The sequence below is a fragment of the Scomber scombrus genome, chromosome 15, assembly GCF_963691925.1.
Source record: "Scomber scombrus chromosome 15, fScoSco1.1, whole genome shotgun sequence".
NCBI lineage: Eukaryota > Metazoa > Chordata > Actinopteri > Scombriformes > Scombridae > Scomber > Scomber scombrus.
The window spans coordinates 8,825,945-8,845,793 of record NC_084984.1 but is presented as its reverse complement, the minus strand read 5'-3'; the positions used below and the strand labels follow the sequence as shown (position 1 = coordinate 8,845,793).

Here is a 19,849-nt window from a genome sequence, read left to right as displayed (position 1 = left end):
TCCTCCCAACAAGGCAAACATTGTCTCATCAGGTCGCCTTATATTGACGTCATCTACGTTACTTCCTCAGGTCATACTTACTACGCTAGATGGCAGAAACGTATCTATAAGTAATTTTTTGCAGGCTGGCAGTTTAAATGGTAAATGGCCAGCCGCCCAGTTTAACCTGCATTTCCAGCTAGCTTTGAAAGATAGAAATAATGTTTGCACAAATAAAAGAAAAAATAATTTATTTATTGGCAAATCAATTTTGGTGGGTGATCCAAATGAATTATATATCTTGAAAAGAACAACACACACACATAAAAGAGTTCAGTGGCTCTGACAGTCCAGATAGTACTCAGTGACTCTTACAGACCCACTAAATTACCATAGCAATGACTCAAGATGCTTTTTCACCACTTTCACTTCACTAACAGGCCTCTCTGCCACTTTATTACTCAGCGTCCCTCATTCATTTTTGTGGCGCATGTGTGTGTGATGTCTATGTTTTTATCCTGCCTTAGACTAATAAATGCCCATATATTGCAAAATTCAGGCCCCTCTACCATATTTGCATCAGACATAGTGTGCATTTCTCTGCATTTGATACCAACTGACTGACAAGAAGTAAAAATGCCGAATAATCAGTTCCATCATTCAAATCACCATCATTATAAATAGTTGATGGAAGGATTTAGAGAATAGTAGTTTGTTTTATTTTGTGTTTTTTTTTTTTGGTATTTTGTTTTTTATTGAGCACAAAATAATGATTCAGTGTGAAGATGGACATGTGAGGCTTTAAGATATGTTTTGTTTGTCTTCCTTTCTGAGGGAAGAGAATATCACCTAGAATAATACTGATATGGTAACAGGTTATATTAAGAGTAATAGTAAGTTGAGATGTGCACATCATCATTTACTGGAGTTACAGCACTTAAGGGAAGGAAGATTTTTATCAGTTACCATCTGCCTATCTTGTCAGTTCAGATGATTTGCAAAACCTCTTTTCAAATTTCAGCAGACTGATGAGTCACCCTCACTTCTGTTTCTGCGGATGCAAGCCAGCAGCGACTTGGATTACTCAATTGCACATCACAGGCAAACTAGCGTTTTCCATCTAAATTTGGACCGGTCCGTCTGAGTTTGCACGGACTGATCCAAGTCACAGCTAGCTCACTTTGCAGCAACAAAAAACAGCGTGATGCTTATTACAGAGAGGCTAGTCTTTCTAAACACTCTGACTGTTCTGAGTAAACGTGTGCTCAAACCGGCTAAAGGAGATAAAGGAATCACTTGACTACATGTCAGACTCCATCACCTCATGCAAGTCAGTGCACAATCTTTGTTCACAAGACTGCAGTTACTTATCTATCACCACAATGCACAAAAAACAATTGGTCATTCTTTTGGAATGGCCTTTCTGTCTGTGTTTGCAGTGCTGCATCAATGGAAACCTTCAAGCCATAAAACTCTTGTCTCGCCACTGTGTTGTGATTAGATCGTTTTGTTTTTTACTCTTTTTTTTTTACTTATGTTAGTTTTATTTTATGTAGACATTTTATATAAATTGTAATAAAGATGAAACCTTGGTGTGATAGAGCACTTGAAACTTTGATTCAGCAGTGATGAAGCTCGATGGTCTTCTGGTGTCTTTCATTATCCACCGCTCACCGTGCCTCCAGACGGCGCCTCATCAAGGTCAGACTGTCGTGGTGTGTGTGGGTGCGTGTGGGTGTGTGTGGGTGTGTCTGTATTAAAGGACGGACAGTGTGACCCCTATCATTATTAGGAAAGTACAGGCAGGGATATTCAGGGAATGTCTGGTCTATTGGTTCTGTAACATGTATGTACTCTATTATTATTCTATATATTTTATCACTTAAATCTTTCAGCCTTATTTTATTTATTGTATTTTAAGTTTTAAATGGCTCAAAGCATTAATATGAACATATAGTTTAGTATAGTAGATATTTTCGCATTCAACTAACAATTAATAATGGGCACCGTTGGCGTTATACGTGACTTTTTGTTGCTCGGTCAAAACTATTGCTGTAATATTTACCTCATATGACTCAACGGAATTAAACTCAATTAAAAGAGAGGCTGGCAGTGTATGTGGCGTAACAGCAGCACAGCTCCACTGGTGCAGTCTGACCTAGTTAGAAACAAACATTTAAGCACCAAGGTGCCGAGCTGCCTGTTTACCTCTCTGCCTGCTCATAGCTCGTCCTGTCAGCATGTGACTGCATGGCTTGCCTCGAAAGTCACAATTTTACAATTACAAACAGGCAGTTTTACAGTATTATCTCATGTCGCTCACATTAACATTTACAAAATAACCATAATTAAATAAATAATACTAAAATGAATGCTCTGTACATGGTGAATTATAAATACAGGCACAAACACTGCAGTAAAGGAGAGATGACATGGCACCAGACCGATCTCAGTATGCCTTTTAAAAGGCAATGCTATCTGAGTGCTGTCATTGTGAGCCGGATTGCTTCTGGGTCAGACGTTTGGCTTTTCATTGTGCTTTTACAAAACCCTTTCAAATAGCTCCCTGCTCTCAGAATGCATTTGTGCCCTTTCTACTGAGCATGTTTTTCAATTTAATTACATTTAATTACAATTAACAATACAGTGTTACAGAGTTTTGAGCATGTCACTTTTCAACAATATGTTCCACTTTACAGTACTGCACACCTTATTGACTACTTTGGACAAGTGCAACAAGCTGTAGACACAATATTTAAATGTTGCCACCTTATGAAGTTGCCTAACAATTGCCTAAATAGACATCCATCAAATACAGAACGACATTAGCATCGATTTAAAGTCGTGTTTCTGGCCACCCAACAGATCTAATTCTAACATTCACTCTCCTTGTAGCTCTGCAGCTTCCTTCAGCAGCTAAATGCTCTCCTGTGTTCACCAATTAGTTTCCTAACTCTGTCGCTTGGTGCTGGGCAGACAGGATAAAGTGGGTTTATCAGACCTTTTTGGCTCAAAGAGTGTTGAGACTGAACCAGAACAGTATAATGGCTGGCCTTAAAACCAAACCAATTAGTTTAAAGATGCTAAAATGCTCCAATATAGAGCTTAAGGGACTTGCAGTTGACTACTAATTGACTAAGAGTGACACATACACAGATGTATTTACATTCAATGCCACTCAAATTCACCTGTGCAGATATAGAGTACATTTGTAGACTAATATAACCTTCAAAGATACTTGGAAAATTGTGCTTTTTACAAATTAAATTTTAACATAATTAGGGGACAACGCTTAAATCTTATTTGAGGGCAGCAGTTTGGATACACTGTTAAACACCCACCTAATTTCAATGATGCCCTATAACTTGAAATTGATCATGGTTTGATCGTCAAATATAATGTCATAGAGAAACCATAGTGTCCTTGCATTACATTTTCATGTATGTTATGATAATAAATCAGGAGAGACTTGTTCATAGATACAAAACATTGTTGGTAAAAATTAATTATTTGGCGCAGAAAAGCTGGGGTTTATGCCCAGCTTTTTCCTGATGAACTCCAAGACTGGCCAGCAATGTGCAAAACTCGCCAAATCATCATGGCTCTGATTTTAGATGGAGTCTTGATGCTGGTGGTGGTTGGGAAGGTGGTGATTGAATGTTGGCATCAGCTGCAGGAGCTGGGAGCAGCGTGCTACAAGTGCAGCTAATTGGACTGATAAAAGGGATTGTGATTAGCGATTGGCTCGTGTGTGGGAAGTGAGAGGAGTGGTAGCTTTAGGCTTACTTAATTGGATTAAGTGAACCAGAAAGGAGTTCCTTCCTAGATTTTAAAACTGATAGAATGACGGAGGGAAACAGTGTATATATGAATGGACAGGAGCCAAGAGGCATTACTGAGAGAAGTTATAAATGGAAAAAGTCCTCCTGATAAAACCATCATTAAGCTCGATTTAAAAGAAGACCCTAAAAGCAGCCTGACATAACATTACAATCATTACAGTTACAGCCAAGCGTCTATTAACAGTGAGAACAGTGAGTAGAACTTTTGGCATCAAAATAATAAGCATTTCCTTTCCTGTACTATAAAAAACCTCCACAGTCCAAATCAGCAGGAAGGGAATTATTTCCGAGGGTTGTTTTTTTGACACATTTTAATCACATCAATTCAATTATCACCTTTCACCTGAAATCCCAAAGAAGTGGGAGTGCATACTGTGTGTCAATTCTATGTGCATATATCAAAATAGTTATCCACTGCACACTGCACAAATAAAAGAAATGTGTTGTACTAAAACAATTGCAAATAAGGCTGGGTGATATGAAATTAAATCAAAATGTTCTCTGGCTTGGAGTTGATTCATTTTATTTGTTTCCTTGCAAATTAATTCAATATATGACCCAACCCTAACTGCAGATGTGAAATAGTTCTGCTACAATCTTTGCTTACATAACTTTAGTTGGTAAATGTATTTGCAACAGATGTACGCTAGCTAGCACAGTGGACTTTTTGAATGACAGGTTTAAAATCCTCCTATACAGTTTAAAAAAATATTGCTCACAAATGTGTGACTCTGGAGTGAACTATTCAAAACAATCTTAATATAATGCAATAGAGAAAACCCCCAAACTTTTTGACACTTTGCTGCAGGGCTTTTGCACTTGATTGCATCTAACACCGCTGTCACTGTAGGATAAATAATGAATCTATAATCCAACAACAGTCTGTGCTGAGATTAAATAAAAATCAATGTTTGTGGGGCATCCACTAGTCAAGTAATACGCATACCGTATTACCGCAAGGTTCCCGGTTTTATTCCGTTCAGGAACCTTTGTTGCATCCCATTCTTCCTCCCTGCTTTTTCTGCCTATGACTCCACTATCACTATTGAATAAAGTAAAATACTAAAATAATGTTTATTTTAAGAAAATAATGTTGCAATATTTTAGTCAGTACAAAAGCTGTTACAGATAAATAGTTTTATTCTCAGTGATCCTCTGAGACAGGCTTTAATGAGCCTGTAATCATTTATCTACAGTTTTCCACACTTTGCATCTTAGTTGTATTAATACTCACTGTAAAGACAACACCTCAGGGATTAAAATGACAATATAAACCTCACCAGACTTTGTGTGCAATTATTATCACTTGTCACTAGAAATGTTAAAAGCAGAACTGTTATTTATAATCTTCAGGAGGAAACAGGTGGCAAGCTTCATGCTACTGATACTTTTCATGATTTTGTCATTTTTAAACATACAATGTGCCTGTGATAAGTGCTTTTGTTAAGAATGGGAGTGTACCCAGAGCTCAGTCCTTATATCCTCACACACCCTAATTTGTGTGTGTGTGTGTGTGTGTGTCATGTGTCCAGGAGAATATAAGTGGTGAGGGTGATGTCATATTTGATGACATCATTGCAGACGTGCAGGGAGTGCAGATTAGTGGCCGTGGCTCTTTTGAACTAGCTCTCCACAGCTGCCCTGCCTTATCTGTGTGTCCTGCTCGGCCCTTTATCCCCCTGTGCCAGCTCTGCCAGTGTGTACACTCTAGAAATAGCTTCAGTCTAACCCCTATCTCCTATGCCAGTCTACCAATCCCAGCTCCAATTGAGCATGGTAAAACCCTCCCACCCGCATTCCAGTCTCACTACTACCAACCCTTTGGCTGGCCCCATCGGCCAAGTCACTTTGCCAAAACTGAGCTCTAGCTTCATATGTACAGTATTTTTTTTTCCTGTGTGAGCCCCTGCATGAGTCGTAGTCTTCATGCTGAACCGAGCCCACACTCTGAGCTTGGTTGACATCACATGCAAACACACACCCACTCACACCCCACCCCAGTCCCAACAACAGCGGTGGCAGGAGCAGCAGTAGTGGCTGACAGGGAAAGCCGCACACCTCGCACCAGAGTTGACAGGACAAAGAGCACAAACACACTCCCACTGGAGCAATACAGGGGGGGGGCAGGGCCAAGCTAGGCTGCACCACACACACATACATGTGATCCCCTGCACACCATATGCAGGCTCCTCCCTGCGCAAGGAGACAGAGATGGGAGGTGCAGTCAATCACTGACAGAGGAAGGGAGAGGTTTAGAGCTGGAGTTAGTAAGAGGGGGAGAGACAGCAGAGGAGAAGAGGGGGAAAATCGCTACCATTCCCAAATCAGAGTCAAGTGTCAGGGTACCCTTATGTTCATTCATGCAGAGTGAAGGAAAACAAAAAGAGGAGAGAATTGAGTGTGTCCCATTTCAGAGACAGCACAGGAAGTAGGGCATGCTCTGTACAGGGTGAGCAAGAGAGGGTGGGAGAAAGAGAAAGGAGGAGAAGGGGCAGCAAGAGAGAGAGAGAGAGCACTGTAGCGCTTATTCTCCACCCCTTGCCTTAAAGCAGCAGCAGGAGGAAAGAGGGAAGGAGTCAGGGAGAGAAGGAGGAAGAGAACCACAAGTAAAGAAGAAGAGAGGCGAGCAGCAGTCTGCATCGGCAGCAGGAGGAGAAAAAAAAATGGAGCTTTGAAAGCGCCTCTGCCCTCATCCATCCCTGCCTTTTTTTTTTTTTTTCTCTCTCTCCTCTTGTTCTGGCTCAGCATTGGTTTCTCTCTCCGCCTGCCTTCGATTGTTCTGTGGAATTCTGACAATGCCTGGTGAGTGTTATCCTGCTTTTTACATGTCAATCGCTGTCCTTTGTGTGTTGGTTTGCTTGGGTTCATGCAGTGGATGATTTTTTTTTTTTTGTGAATGTGTGGCCACGAATAGAAATGTGGACTCTGCGTGTAGAGGATGCTTCATTGAGACTGTTTACACTCCTCTGCCTCTGTGTGCTGTTTATACTCCAGCTGTGCTGTCCTGTTCTTTCTTTGCTTCTCTCTATCAGTGACAATGCAAGGGAGGCTGCTCTCCTGAGCACACACACACACACACACACACACACACAGACACACGCATATTACTACATCCAGCGTAAATTCAGGACACTCAGTCATTATTATATAATTGCTTCAACTCCCAAATGGCTTTCATTCATAGTATGTTTGATATTAAACACCAGATATGGGGATCCAGAGATGGGATTTTGATTGTGAGTGCTGACCATATTCTAAATGTAGCAACATCACACAAAGCTGGCCTGTGTGACGGAGGGCAGCCAGCTAACACAAATCAGATGACTGGGCCATGCTGTGAGGTCAGCTGCTGATTTAGGCTGGCATGCACAGTCCGAGTCGTATGTTGGAGGCAATTAACAGATTGAAGAGGAAATTGTGTGGCCCAAGGAGAGGGAGTTTGAAAGCCTCAGAGTGCAACAGCTCTTTTCATTGTAGAAACATTATCTTGTCTGCATAAGGTAGGAAGAGATGATTGGAAAGGCTACTCTTGGTGGTTAGTCATCATTTTGTCAAGGCTTCAGTGAGTAAGTATTTGTAATCTGCTATGCTCTAATATTCTTAGTTATGTCATTTTAAGAAATTGGATTAAGTCTACCAGTACAAATTAAGATGTCAGCTGCCCAGTTTTATTTACATTTTATTTAAATGCATTTCTAGATCATGATTTGAGGTTTCCACAAATATTCATGGTCCAGTTAATGCAGCATATACAGTTGCAGCAGTAATCACATAAATCACACTGTACTCGCTACTTCCATGCATGACATTATACAGCAGCCACACATCAAGAATTAATTCATGGTTATTTATTTTAGACATTACTTATTAAGGAGATGAAGCAATATAAACACTGAGGCTGTCAGTGCTTGTTCAAACTTCCCTGCCAAATTATGTGGGAAGAGTTAAATAGTTTCCGTTGCAGAGCAGCATCCAACCAAACAATTATTTTCCTCGGAGGTGGCTTCACGGGAAAAAGCCATCTTTGGTTTAGTAAACACACAAATGATAGTTTGATGGTTTTCCCTTCCCTTCTCCCCGTGTTTACTGCAGTATGTAGATATATTTCAGTGTGAGAGCTCAGCTGGTGGTCCTCTTGTTTGTAGTGTGCTGTTGAGCCCTCCAGAAAAAAAAAACGGAGCTTGACTTCTACATATTATGCTACGAGTATTTGTGTCAGCCTGTGTTTGTATGCAGTAACAGTGTGATTCCTGTTTTTTTCCCTGCCCTGGGGTGCTGCATCTGCTTGCATGCATGAGCAAACATTTTTTGCGCGCATTGATATACGTGCACGTACTGTATGCAGATATGCATATGTTTTTAAGCGTGTGGGTTAAGTGTATTCCAACAATCCTGTTTTTTTCTGGACAGAGCTTGCTAACCAGTAACCAAGAGAAGGGATGGCAGAGCGAGAAATAGAGTTTACAGTAGATACTGTATGTAGATGGAGCAAGAGGGAGAGACAATTCGAACAAACGTGAGGTGGCGAAACTGCGAAAGAGGAAGCCAATAAGATGACTGAAAGGGCTGACAGCCTGCACTTTATGCTTCAATATGTTGTGTACTGGTTCATTCGGGGTGACTAAATCTATTATGCAATATTCATTCACCTTCCAGGATGTTGCTCTCAACTTCTGCTCTAGGACTGACCTTATGTAAGCTACAACTTCCATTTATGAAATTGAACATAATGGTAAATGTATATAAATATATTCATATTCCAGTCCTTGATATGTATGTATGCACCAAGGGGCAAAACCTCACTATTGTACCGTATATTTCTGCTACTCCTTCCCATCTCTTTGAGTCATTTTGAGTGTTTTGTCTCTGTGTAATTACTCTGTCATAGATCATCTCTGTGATGTCCATTGATTTACTGAGAGCTGATGAAGTGGGGCAGAGCATTTGATCAGACACATGTAGAGGGAAGGGAGGAGCGAGCCAGGGCTGCACCCTGGGGCTATTCGACTAGGGGTCAAGAGGTCTTCACCATTGGCGGTTTAGTGAAGGGGGGGAGGGTGAAACAGCCACAGTTTAACGCTCAATCAACAACATTTAATCAAGACCACAAGACCACACAATCATGAACATTCAAGAAAGTAGTCAGGACTAGTGTGAGTGTGTTGTCTATAATTCAAGCTATTCTTTATTTTCTAATGTATTATTTGCAACTTTAATGTGCAATTTACATGTTTAGTGTTTATAATTGCAGCAGTAATAGTTAGGTGTCAATGGATGGTGATTGTCCTGTGTTTTAAATTAATTTAATATGAAAGGAGGAGGTCAGAATTGGCAATTGGAGTTTGTCCTACACATTTTAAATGCTTCATTTGAAACCAAACCATTACATTCCAGTACAAAGGGCTCAAATATTTGCAGGAGTTTACAGACATTTCTTTTGAAACACACAAAGACACATTTAGGTTGGTTTTAGTCAAAATAGTCCATTTGAAAAGGATTTAAAATGGCAAATTCAAATGTATCGAGCATGAGACAAAGAGAGAATAACATGCTTTTAAAAAAAAGTCTAATTTCCAAGGGGTTTTATTCAATTAGCCTAATGCTTTCAAATTTGTGATGTGCGTCAGCAAATTGGATGGTAGAATGTCAGCATTGCCTTTTTGAATGAAAAATGGTTCAAGTAGTTTGCGTCAAAGACATTATTCTGGCTCTCCTCAAGCCTGCCTGCCTGGGAGAGGATGAAAGAGGAGCATATGCTCATGATGGGCCAGCGATCTGCGTTGTCAATAATTGAATCACTCTCTGCTGCCCTGAAGGCTGTAGCACACAGTCAATAGTATCAACAGGAGAGGAGAGATCTCAAGCCGCAGTTTTACTTGTCTTCTTCTGTCCTCCTCTCGTCCTTATATCTCTGTATTCATATCGTTCTTTCTCGCTGACAAACCCACTGAAGTGATGATGTCACTGGTGATGTCAGTGATATCACTGTTATTGTCTGTGTATCTGATATAGCATATTCGTTTGTGCCATAAACCGTAGGGTTTGGTTACCTGCAGAAAGTATCTGTAACAGGTAAAATTAGTAATAATTGTATTAAATCATTGACAAAAATGAACAAAACTGTAGGTGGGCAGCAGGTTAAATCAACAGAAGAACGAAAATAAAACAGAAATTTAAATTAAAAAATATATATTTTAAACATCTAAACCAGCTGAATATCAAGCCCAATTAGTCACTATGATTTTTTTTTTTAGTTTGAATGCCCATAACACAACCTTTAACCCTCAGTTCACATCTGGTCAAGTAAAAGGAAGTCACTGGTGAACTAGCAATGTTGGCTAATAGCTAGCAGATCACAAAGGATGACCTGAACACAAAAAAAAGCCAATGGTTAATACAGGATTGTGGACAATACATCATCGAAGGCCAAGTTGGACATACAGGAGAAATTTGTTGTGATATAACATAACATATAACATTGTGGCTTTGCTGCTTGTAAAAGTACCAAAATATATTAGCTTTTCATGGCCACAGACAGTATTGAGCGACAACCAACAGATTGTTGGTTTTGGTCATTTCACAGGTTTTGTTTACAGTCTGAAAAATATATAATAATGCCGGCCCTATCCTTCACCACTGGATCTGTGAAAATATTCTATTACATTGATGCAACAATTCTCAAAATCTAATACAGCCATATATTACAATATATAATATGCAGTGTAATGGAACCAGAGATATTAAAGGGATGGTTATCTCGGTATTGATGGTTTGGCAAACCCCGGATGTTTTAGCATCTCATGGTACTGTATGTAATGTAATTTTCCCCCAACCCAACTGTATATAAGACAGATTACATTTTGAAATTTAACATCAGAGGTGTTTAATGAAATTTAATCACTTCCAAGCTAGATGTAGTGCCGTAATATTAATCGTTATTATTCTTGGTCTTGCAGTCCTCCTCATTGCAGTAATATTAATATTCTCTCTGCTTTAGTCACTGGTGTGTTGATGCGAGCTCCATGTGCCCCTCTCAGTCTTGTCAGTCTCTTCATTTGCTCCTTTCTGTCTTTATTCATCCCTCTGCCCTCCTCTTCCCTGCGCTCTATCAACATCTACTTGTCCAACATGTCTCACCATTCGCCACCCACTTCTCTGAGATATAGACTTGTGGAAGCTTGCCTGGAATGCACTGTATCCACCAACTAGTTTTTTCTGCTCCCCTCCCTTCTTTTCTTTACCTCTGTGCAGACAGGTGGTGCTCTACTAAGCAGGTTAGTGTTTAGCAGGGGAATAACTTCTCAGAGGCGAGGCCTCTCAGGGACTGCCTGCAGACAGAGTTAGCCGAGAGGGGCCTATCTTCTCCCACCCTCTCTCATGACCCCGTCCTGTTGCTGTCTGTTGCTGTACACTCGGCTCATGACCTCACACATGCTCGCCCACACACTCCTTGGCACGATTTAACATGGATTTTTCTCACAAAATAACATAGAATACAGATGCATTTTTTTCTTTGTGTGCACGGAAAGTTTGTCTCCACACACTAATGCACATAAACACATGCGAAATGTAAAACTCATGCAGCCACATGACTCACAAAGAACAGAAGGCCATTGTTCAAAATCCATTTTCCTATGAATAATGAAGATTTTGAGATAATCTTTCTGCATTCCTCTCCTGCTACAGTCATTACTAACAAACATATACCACAGACAAAATAGCATTGCCCTGTCCCATATTATATTTGGGAACAGTCGCACTCCAAACAACCCTATGACGTTTGATATTATCTCAACCCAGACCAGAGGAATGAGGAAATCCCCCAGAGTATTTAGTCTCCAGCCTTCGCCTCAGCTTTGTAGTTAACCTTTAACAGGCCATTCTCCAAAACAGCAAGGCATGCATGTCTGTTTACTCGTGATAAGAGCAAGCAATTCTAATCCATTGCATCGAGGCCAGCGAGTACATTAAACCTCCTCCAGTTTCACCACCCAAATGATACTTCAATTGTTTGGGACTTGAAGAACTGGTCCACCTGTGGGGTCCAAAGACCTTCCTGCTGCTGAGTTCACAATTAATTCCATTGTTGTGGTAGGCGACTGCTTTGGCCACCGCTACCAGCTTTTTACATAATGACGTCAGAGTAATTTCTGCAGACTGTTAAATGATTGAGCTCAATTATTCCCCTGTCGTCCAGGAAGCATTACTGAAACTGGTGTATGTCAAACTGGACCTGTTTCCATGTAATGCTTTCTCAGGCGATGATTGGCATTTCTGGGGCTTTGACTCTTTTTTTGTGTGTGGAGCTCAAACACTCTGAATTGAAGAGTGTTCTGACAGCGTGTCTCAGCTGTGACATCAGTCTTCCCTTACACGGTCACCAGCTGTGTGAAAACAACTACAAGATACATCTGGTTGTGTGTCTCTTCCCCAAACCTGGCTGGCCTCATTTTCTCGTCTTCTTTCTCATTCCCTCATTCCTTTTTTTACTTGGCCTTGCTCCTTTTTTTCCCTTCTTTTTCCTCCCTTTTCCTGGAGTCCCTCTCCCCGCGCCAAGGACCCAGCATTTTCCCACAGAGCGTGGTGCTGAAGGCTGAGCCATTGTTTCCCGCTACAGGGAAATGAGGGGGGAGGAGGAGGCAGGCTGACTTCCTGGCTGCCAACTTGGGGTCTATGTCAGTGTGAGAAAAAGCAGGGGAGACAGATCTGATGATGACAGAGCGACTGTATCCCAGGGACTGACTTCAGCTTTAAAGATATAGATTTTTCTGTATATCACAGAGTGCAGCACCTAAATATCTTCATAACAAGCTGTCACAAAAGTCTCTCACCCCTTCTGTGGTTTCATTTGATGTTCCTCTATTAAGAAGAAAGAAAATAGGAGTCAGCTCCAACCTTTAATAGAAATAGTACAGGAGATTAAAAAAAAACAAGATAAAAGAAAAAAAACATACCCACAAAATACAAAAAAACTGTGGCTGTATATTTACATGAAAGTATTCTCTTACTTCTCTTATTCTATCATCTCTATTCTTACTGTCATAGGTCCATGGCATGATAGGGTTTATACATTACTTCATCACAATATAATGTTACTTTGGAGTATGGGCAGGCTTGTCCTAAATAACAGCACTGTCATTTTAAATGGGATGCGGAGAGGGGTGTGTTCGCAGCAACAGACATCCTTTGGGAGCGGTGTGGTGTAACTCAGAGGGCAGAGGCTCCAGCCACGTTCCCATAGACTCAAAAATAGTCGGGGAAAACACTGAGAGCAGCCACTAGTGAGGAATGCGACGAAAAGTGAAGTTGTGCGTTTTGGGGATCCAGCTTGGACAAGTTCTGCTGGACCATGTTTCACATATTCAGTAGATCGTAAGTGTCTTTTTTGTTTTAACGCTTTATTCATGAGTGTCTTGTTGCTGTAGATAGTTAGAGCACAGCTGCACACTGTGGTTTATGGAAACATCTGTGTCTGAGTCCACCCACGGTTCACTCAGGACTGTATAATGTGTCTGCAAGTAACTATTTTTTAGCTTCATAAATGCCACAAAGTACTTTCTGTATGAAGTATGAATGTATAGAAAGGTCAGGATAGTTAATTAAAAAGAGGAAAAACGCAGTACAGCTGAATAGTTGGAGAAAAAGGTGCTGGGAGAAAAAGGAGGACAAGTTAAGACTCGAACATGAAAACTATTCAGTGCCAGAGGCAAATCTGGGCTTTGGAGTGCAAATAGGATCTCAGTATTGACAGCACGCTCTACAATTTAGAGGCAATTATGTGCTAAAGAAACCTCACCTGTCTAGATCTGATATTAATGAAAATGGAACTGTGAAAACCAGAACAAAATGGGAAAAGTTGTGTTTCTTTTAAGCACCATAGGCTATATATTGTATTTGCAATCAGAGTTTTGCCATGTGTGTGGGAAGAAAGCCTCTGCCCTCTTTTTCTCCTTGTGAACTTGAGTGTTTGCCTGTTTCTTTGTCCAATGCCACGGGGGTGTTTGAATATTCAGGTCAAGAAGTGAAAAACACACTTCCTCATCTCTTTTTGCACATATAGATCATCAGTTCCCCCGAGCACTTAAATAGTTATGCAACAATTCAAGAGAAAAAAGTTTTCTTGCATATAACTAATTTATGTTTTCTTTGAATTGTGCTTAACAAATTGGAATGATAATTACACTTTTTCTCGCAAACGTATATGAGCACAGCAGCAACATGTAAACTTACACACAGGCACATTAGCGCAGATGCGTACACACCATTTCCATGACCTTAGCGTGCCGTAAGTATTCTCAGCCTCGTGGTCACGGCTGAATCATACTCGCTGATATGTGACTTCTTCTTGTCTCCTAATAGACTATTATTGTGTCTGTGGCACTTTCTGCTTAAAGCATACTTATGATTCCACAGCTAATGTAAGTAAATGAAAAATCAATAATGGCTAATGAGGAACAAGAACTGGGAAATGCTTAACTCAAATTAGAAAGGATGTATTGTGTGAGTTGCTATTGGGGGTGGTGGTGTTAGTAGTAGTAGTATGGCATATACAGTATAACCAGGTTTATAGTGTGATACTTCGCTGATTCATGCCATAAAATTGTCTTTTCTCCTGCTCTCTTCTGGTAAAGTTAGGTTATAAAATTGAAGGACAGTCCTCTCAAATCCTTCTGACACCTCAGCGCCCTTCAGGGTTTGACAGTAAGGATTGCTGGATAGCCTGAAGCCAGAGGATAAGTCAGTTAATTGGACAGACTTTGGCCCAGTTAGGCCAGCGTTTTCACTATCCTCTGTCCTACTATGGTGATGATAACTATATCATCTTCAACTGCTGCCCCTACTCTTCTCACTGCTGTGATATATCAGTGCAGAATTTAATGAGTGGATAATGCTGCCTCATAAGTACTTTGAATTACAAAGTGAAAAGTAAAAAGACGTTTCTTTTGTTGTAAAAATCTGTTTTCTTAGGTTTTAAATAATGAATCGAGCCTGAACTGTCAAGGTTGTTTGTTAGCAGTTTCAAAGTGTATTGAGTTGGCTGATTTTTTAAAAGCACCTATAATTATCACAAACACATACTCAAGAGCCAGCCATTATCTAACACATATTTCAGAAAATCAGATGTGCGATTCATTCAGGGCTGATTAATGACCTTGCATTAAGGATAAATCAGTTATATAACAGTCTATATTGTTCAGTAGTCATTTTGCTACTGTATTTATAAAATGCACTTTGTGGCACAAATTTTAAAAAAGAAATAAGAGCTACAGAATATATAGTAATAAGGTTAAATCAATAAGTTAATGCAGTGTATTGATTCGGTATAGTTCATTTTGTTTGCTGATGAAATAATCAATCCCTGACCTATGACCTCATCATTCCCCACTCCCAATTTATTATTAATAATGTTAGTTAAGTAAATCATTTATAATGTTAATGTTTAATTTTTCTTTTTAACTTTGCATTTTGTGTTATTTTTCCAGTTCACATATACAGAAAAAAGCATGCAGACATCTTTTCCAGCTGGCAAAAGCCTTAATAATTAACTTCAGTAATGAAGTTATGTGGGACAGAGATTAAAAAAAGAGGACTCAAGCTCCAGGGTGCAAAATTAACTTTTTTTGTCCACCATCCAATGGCTAATGAATGTTCAAATTTACCAACCACTTAATAGATTATCATTGTTTTTTGTTGGCTGGTGTGTGAAGCAAATCTACCAGCCAACTGTATATTGTACCAGCATTTGGCTGGTGGCTGGTGCTAATTTTGCAACCCGTAAAAATCTTTTTTTCAATTATCATACTCGTCCAAGAAAAACAGAATTAGACATATAATTCAGTTTAAAGGGCATGTTAGAGTTGTAAAGTCAGTCTTGAATGCCCGTGTGTACATTGAAGGAGTTGTTGATCACTGTAATTGTTCCTCCTGTCCATACTGGCCAGACATTCCTAACACAATTCCATAATAATAGATGGGGTGAGATGATAAGAGAGAGGACAAATCAATGATTAGTCAATTAATCAATTAGTCTATTGACAAAACATTAATCACCAGCACTTTTAATCTATGCCAAAATTCTCCGGTTTCATCCTCTCAAATTAACATAAAATAATAAATATGAATATTTTCTGGTTTCTTGGGCTTCCTTGGGATTTGGGAAACAGAAATTGACACTTTCTTTTCTTATCGCTTTCTGACATTTTTAAGAGCAAACATGAAAATAATTGTCAGGTTAATCAATAATGAAAATAGATATATAGCTAGTATGAGGCCAACTGAAAATACAGTAACTTTTGAAGGTACCCATCTTTCAGTTTACGTATGGGAATATAATTTAAGTCTTTAAAACCATTGTTGGCATGCAAGCACTTACATATTTGCTTGTTCTGAAAATACAGTGTATGACATTTCAGTGCAATAAATTATTCATCTGTCATGTGTGAGGCATTACTGTGACACAGTTTCTAAAGGCAAAAAGCATTTTAAAGAGCGCACAGATGCACCTGCACACTGTTTCATCCGCTGTGGTATCTTCTGTCCCTCCCATTTCTGGCAGCGTTGTGTGTGTGTGTGTGTGTGTGTGTGTGTGTGTGTGTGTGTGTGTGTGTGTGTGTGTGTGTGTGTGTGTGTGTGTGTGTGTGTGTGTGTGTGTGTGTGTGTGTGTGTGTGTGTGTGTGTGTGTGTGTGGGTAAGTCGGCAAACTGTGCCAAGCAGCGACATGAAGTTGTGAGACAGAGTATTCCGCCAGCCTGTATGACAAAAATAAATAGTGTGTATTCTCATGAAGCCATTTTCAATCAGTTATGCTTTTTCTTGCATGTAACAAAGTGCATTGTTTAAATTATCAATATACCATTCATATTGTATTGTTGAGTTCCCAGAAGGCCATTAGTCATGTGTATGGGATTTGACCCTTGTCCTCTGTATCGTTGCTACTTTAAGAGTCACTCATTAGTGTGACCTTTGACCTCATTATAATTTCTCTGTCATTTCAGTGTTTGGACAAACAACCACAGGCAGGCATTCGTTAGGTGTAACAAAGTCTGTTGTACTGTAGAAGCTACCTAATGTGCTCTGATGACCCTTTGACTCTTGGCTCTTAAAACTCCCTTGAGAAGAGAAGTAAGATGATTAAGAAGGATTTACCACATGTGTCACATCCTGCAGAGCTTGGCACAAATTATTACCCAGATGAAATCATCACAACTGTTAAAAACTTAACTTTCCGCACAGATCATCGCAGGTAATCGGCATGCAATGTTTTGCAGCTGCTAGTGTGATCTCCTGCATCCAGTGGTTGTATTCTCGGCCAGCTGTCCTGTTCTCTCTCTCTCAGCGCAGGACTTCAGAGCTCAAACCCCAGCCGTCCCCGCTCCACGGCAGCTCTTCAGCGCTATGTATCGGTCTCCTGCAGTGAGTGTCCTAGCAGATGTTACACAGAATTACCTCCCAGCCTAGCAGGGAGTCTGCGCTCTCACTGTAATCAAGCTGTGCCTGCGTGTGTATATGTATGTGTGTTACCAGACAGCCTGGCTCGGTTGCTGTGTTAGCTCTTCCAACAGTTGTTCTCCAACCACCTGATCTCAGTAACCAGCCAAGCTTTCCCACAATGTAGTGTGTCTGCCAGTGCTCTGAGTCAGGCATCCCCACAGACTCCTAAAAAAGGGAAGGAGCCTAGATCATTTAGGAGTTACTAAATGCAAAACCCCCTCCTTTCCTGTGTATGTGTGTTTCTTTAGCGGGGAGGGGTGTGCGAGTGTTTGCATGTGGCTCATTCTTGCCTTTAAAAGCTTCCTTCCGCCCTGTAAATGAAAGGATGTCTTTGTGAGAAGGATTCCCTCTATACTTTAAGCTAATGTGTGCTCCCATCTATAGGTCCCTTAGATTTCTACACATTAGTGGTCACACCATAGCTTCAGTTTTTACCCCCTCTTGTGTGGTGCAGTAAAGCCTCGGGCAGTGTCTCTTTCTTCCCTCTTTCCAGTGTAATCTCTCTTTTGTCTTGTGTGCATTAGACCGCTGGCAGTATAAGATTCTAAAGAGGCAAAGCCGTCAACCAGCACAGGTGCTGCAAAGCACTAATGCACTAGATATGGACCAACTTAGTCTTGACTGTGCCCACTCATCTATGTTGCCCATCTGTCTAAATGAACATTTTTGCTTTTTTTCTCCTTTTGCTGTCATTATCACTTTCATAACCATACGGCTCAGCCAATCAGGCCTCACAGAGGTCACGGATGGATGAGCAGAAAGGGAGCTTTTGATTGAGAGTGTCAGCCTAGATGTGATGTGTGGAAATTTTCCTCTTAGGGGTTATTGGCAGAGGGACCAGTAGCAGGGCTGTCACATTAGCTGCTGAATCCCAGGCTGACTCCCCCGTCCATCTCAACCTGTCTTCGTCTCCAGAGATCATTCTTTTCCTGCAGTGTGTCTGACTTTGACAGTGAATGAGGTTCGCACTGCTATTCTGTTGACTGAATCTTCTAGCTGACCTGATTGGTGTTTGGGCTCCAAGGCTTGTAGCCACATGTCAGTGGTTCAGCTCACACATTCACTGTTCTGCACCAGCAGCAACTGACAGGATCCCCCTCGTCTCTTTCCGTTTGCCTCTCCACGACTACTCCTCTTTCAGTCTATCGCCATGGGCCAGACATTTGTTTTGTTTTGTTGTCTATATTCTCTCCCAACCCATCACCTGCCTGTTCACTTCAGTGCAGATGACAATCGACAGATGGCAGGTAGATTCAGAAAAACACATTTTCACAGAATTACTAAAAAACAAAGTCCATTGTCTTGCTGAAATACACGAGAAAACAATTCTGAGACTCTATGCAAGCAAACAACTCTCTGAGCTGATGGTGCCTCGTTATTCATGCCGAGCACCGAGAAATACCAACCACATCTGCGTGGATCAAATGAGCGATCAGGCCCGTGACAGAGTACTCTGCAATGTGACAGACACTTAGTTGTTTCACCACGGCCTGTGGTCCTTTCCACTGAGTCAGCGACAAAGCAGTGGGAATAACGGACACTTCGTTGCGTGAGGCTCGATGCATGAATAATGGCTTATTTGTCCGGTTGCCTGTCTCTGCAGTGCATGTGTTTCATAATCAAGCTTGAACAATTACTGTGTGATTGTCTGCGCACAGTATGTGTTTTGTTGTTAACTGTGATGTTTTCCACTTTGATATTTGAGTTAGGGCTCAGGTGCTCGCAAAGTGTTCAATGTTGTTGGCTGGCTGGAGTGTTTTTTGGTTTGGTTTGGTACGCCAGCTGTTAGGAGAACGCTGCAAGGACAAATTTGATGAAAACTTTGCGACCTCGCCCCAAGCACGATATTACAAACCACTTGTCTATCCACTGTGCCACAGTTCTTTATCAATCATCGTTGCCAAGCTCGTTAAGGCCAGATTTGTCTCTAACACTGTAGTTGTGATATTCATGCTTGTTCTTGTATCATGGAAAATATGTTAATGATATACAGACTAAACCGAAATAAAGCATGTTAGTAAAGTGTTGCCTCTATAACTGCTTCCATACTCCACATCTCTGGAGCTCTACTTTAGAGATGAACACCATTTTCTCCAAAAAATACCCTCTCATTTTTGATGATGATGGTAGAGAGTGCTGTCTCACACATTGCTCCCATAGGTGTTAAATTGGGTTGAGATCTGGTGACAGTCTGTCATCTGTGAAGCCCACAGTGTATGATTCACGTTATTTTCATACTTAATCAATTTAACCAAGAACCCCTCAAGCCTTGTATGTAGTCATCTGCATTCATAATGTTCCTTAACTCATTTATTCGGTTTTTTCCCCCTTAATTTAAAATGACATTATATCTACATTTCAGACTATCTGTCTTAAGTTCTTCACTACAGTAATTGAATTTATTTCCACCGGAATAAGTTATGTGTTGTCAAAAAATTGTGCACTAATTTATCCTCTAACTTATTGATATGCCTGCCCACTAGCACTCCTTACAGCACATGTTCCCCTAATGTTTACTAGCAAAAACAATCATTTTT

The 19,849-nt window shown here is 40.5% G+C and overlaps 1 protein-coding gene across 4 annotated transcripts in view; it reads left to right on the top strand.

Moving 5' to 3' along the window:
• dab2ipb (DAB2 interacting protein b) overlaps positions 1-19,849 on the top strand; it is a 99,411-nt gene that overhangs the window by 34,250 nt on the left and 45,312 nt on the right. Inside the window, exon 1 of one of the 4 annotated variants that reach the window (XM_062434446.1) lies at positions 6,605-6,623. The exons of the other annotated variants lie outside the window; for them this stretch is intronic. The gene's annotated coding sequence lies outside the window, so the exon portion shown is untranslated. Of the gene's footprint in view, positions 1-6,604; positions 6,624-19,849 lie in introns of those variants that run through there. 4 annotated transcript variants of the gene reach the window in all.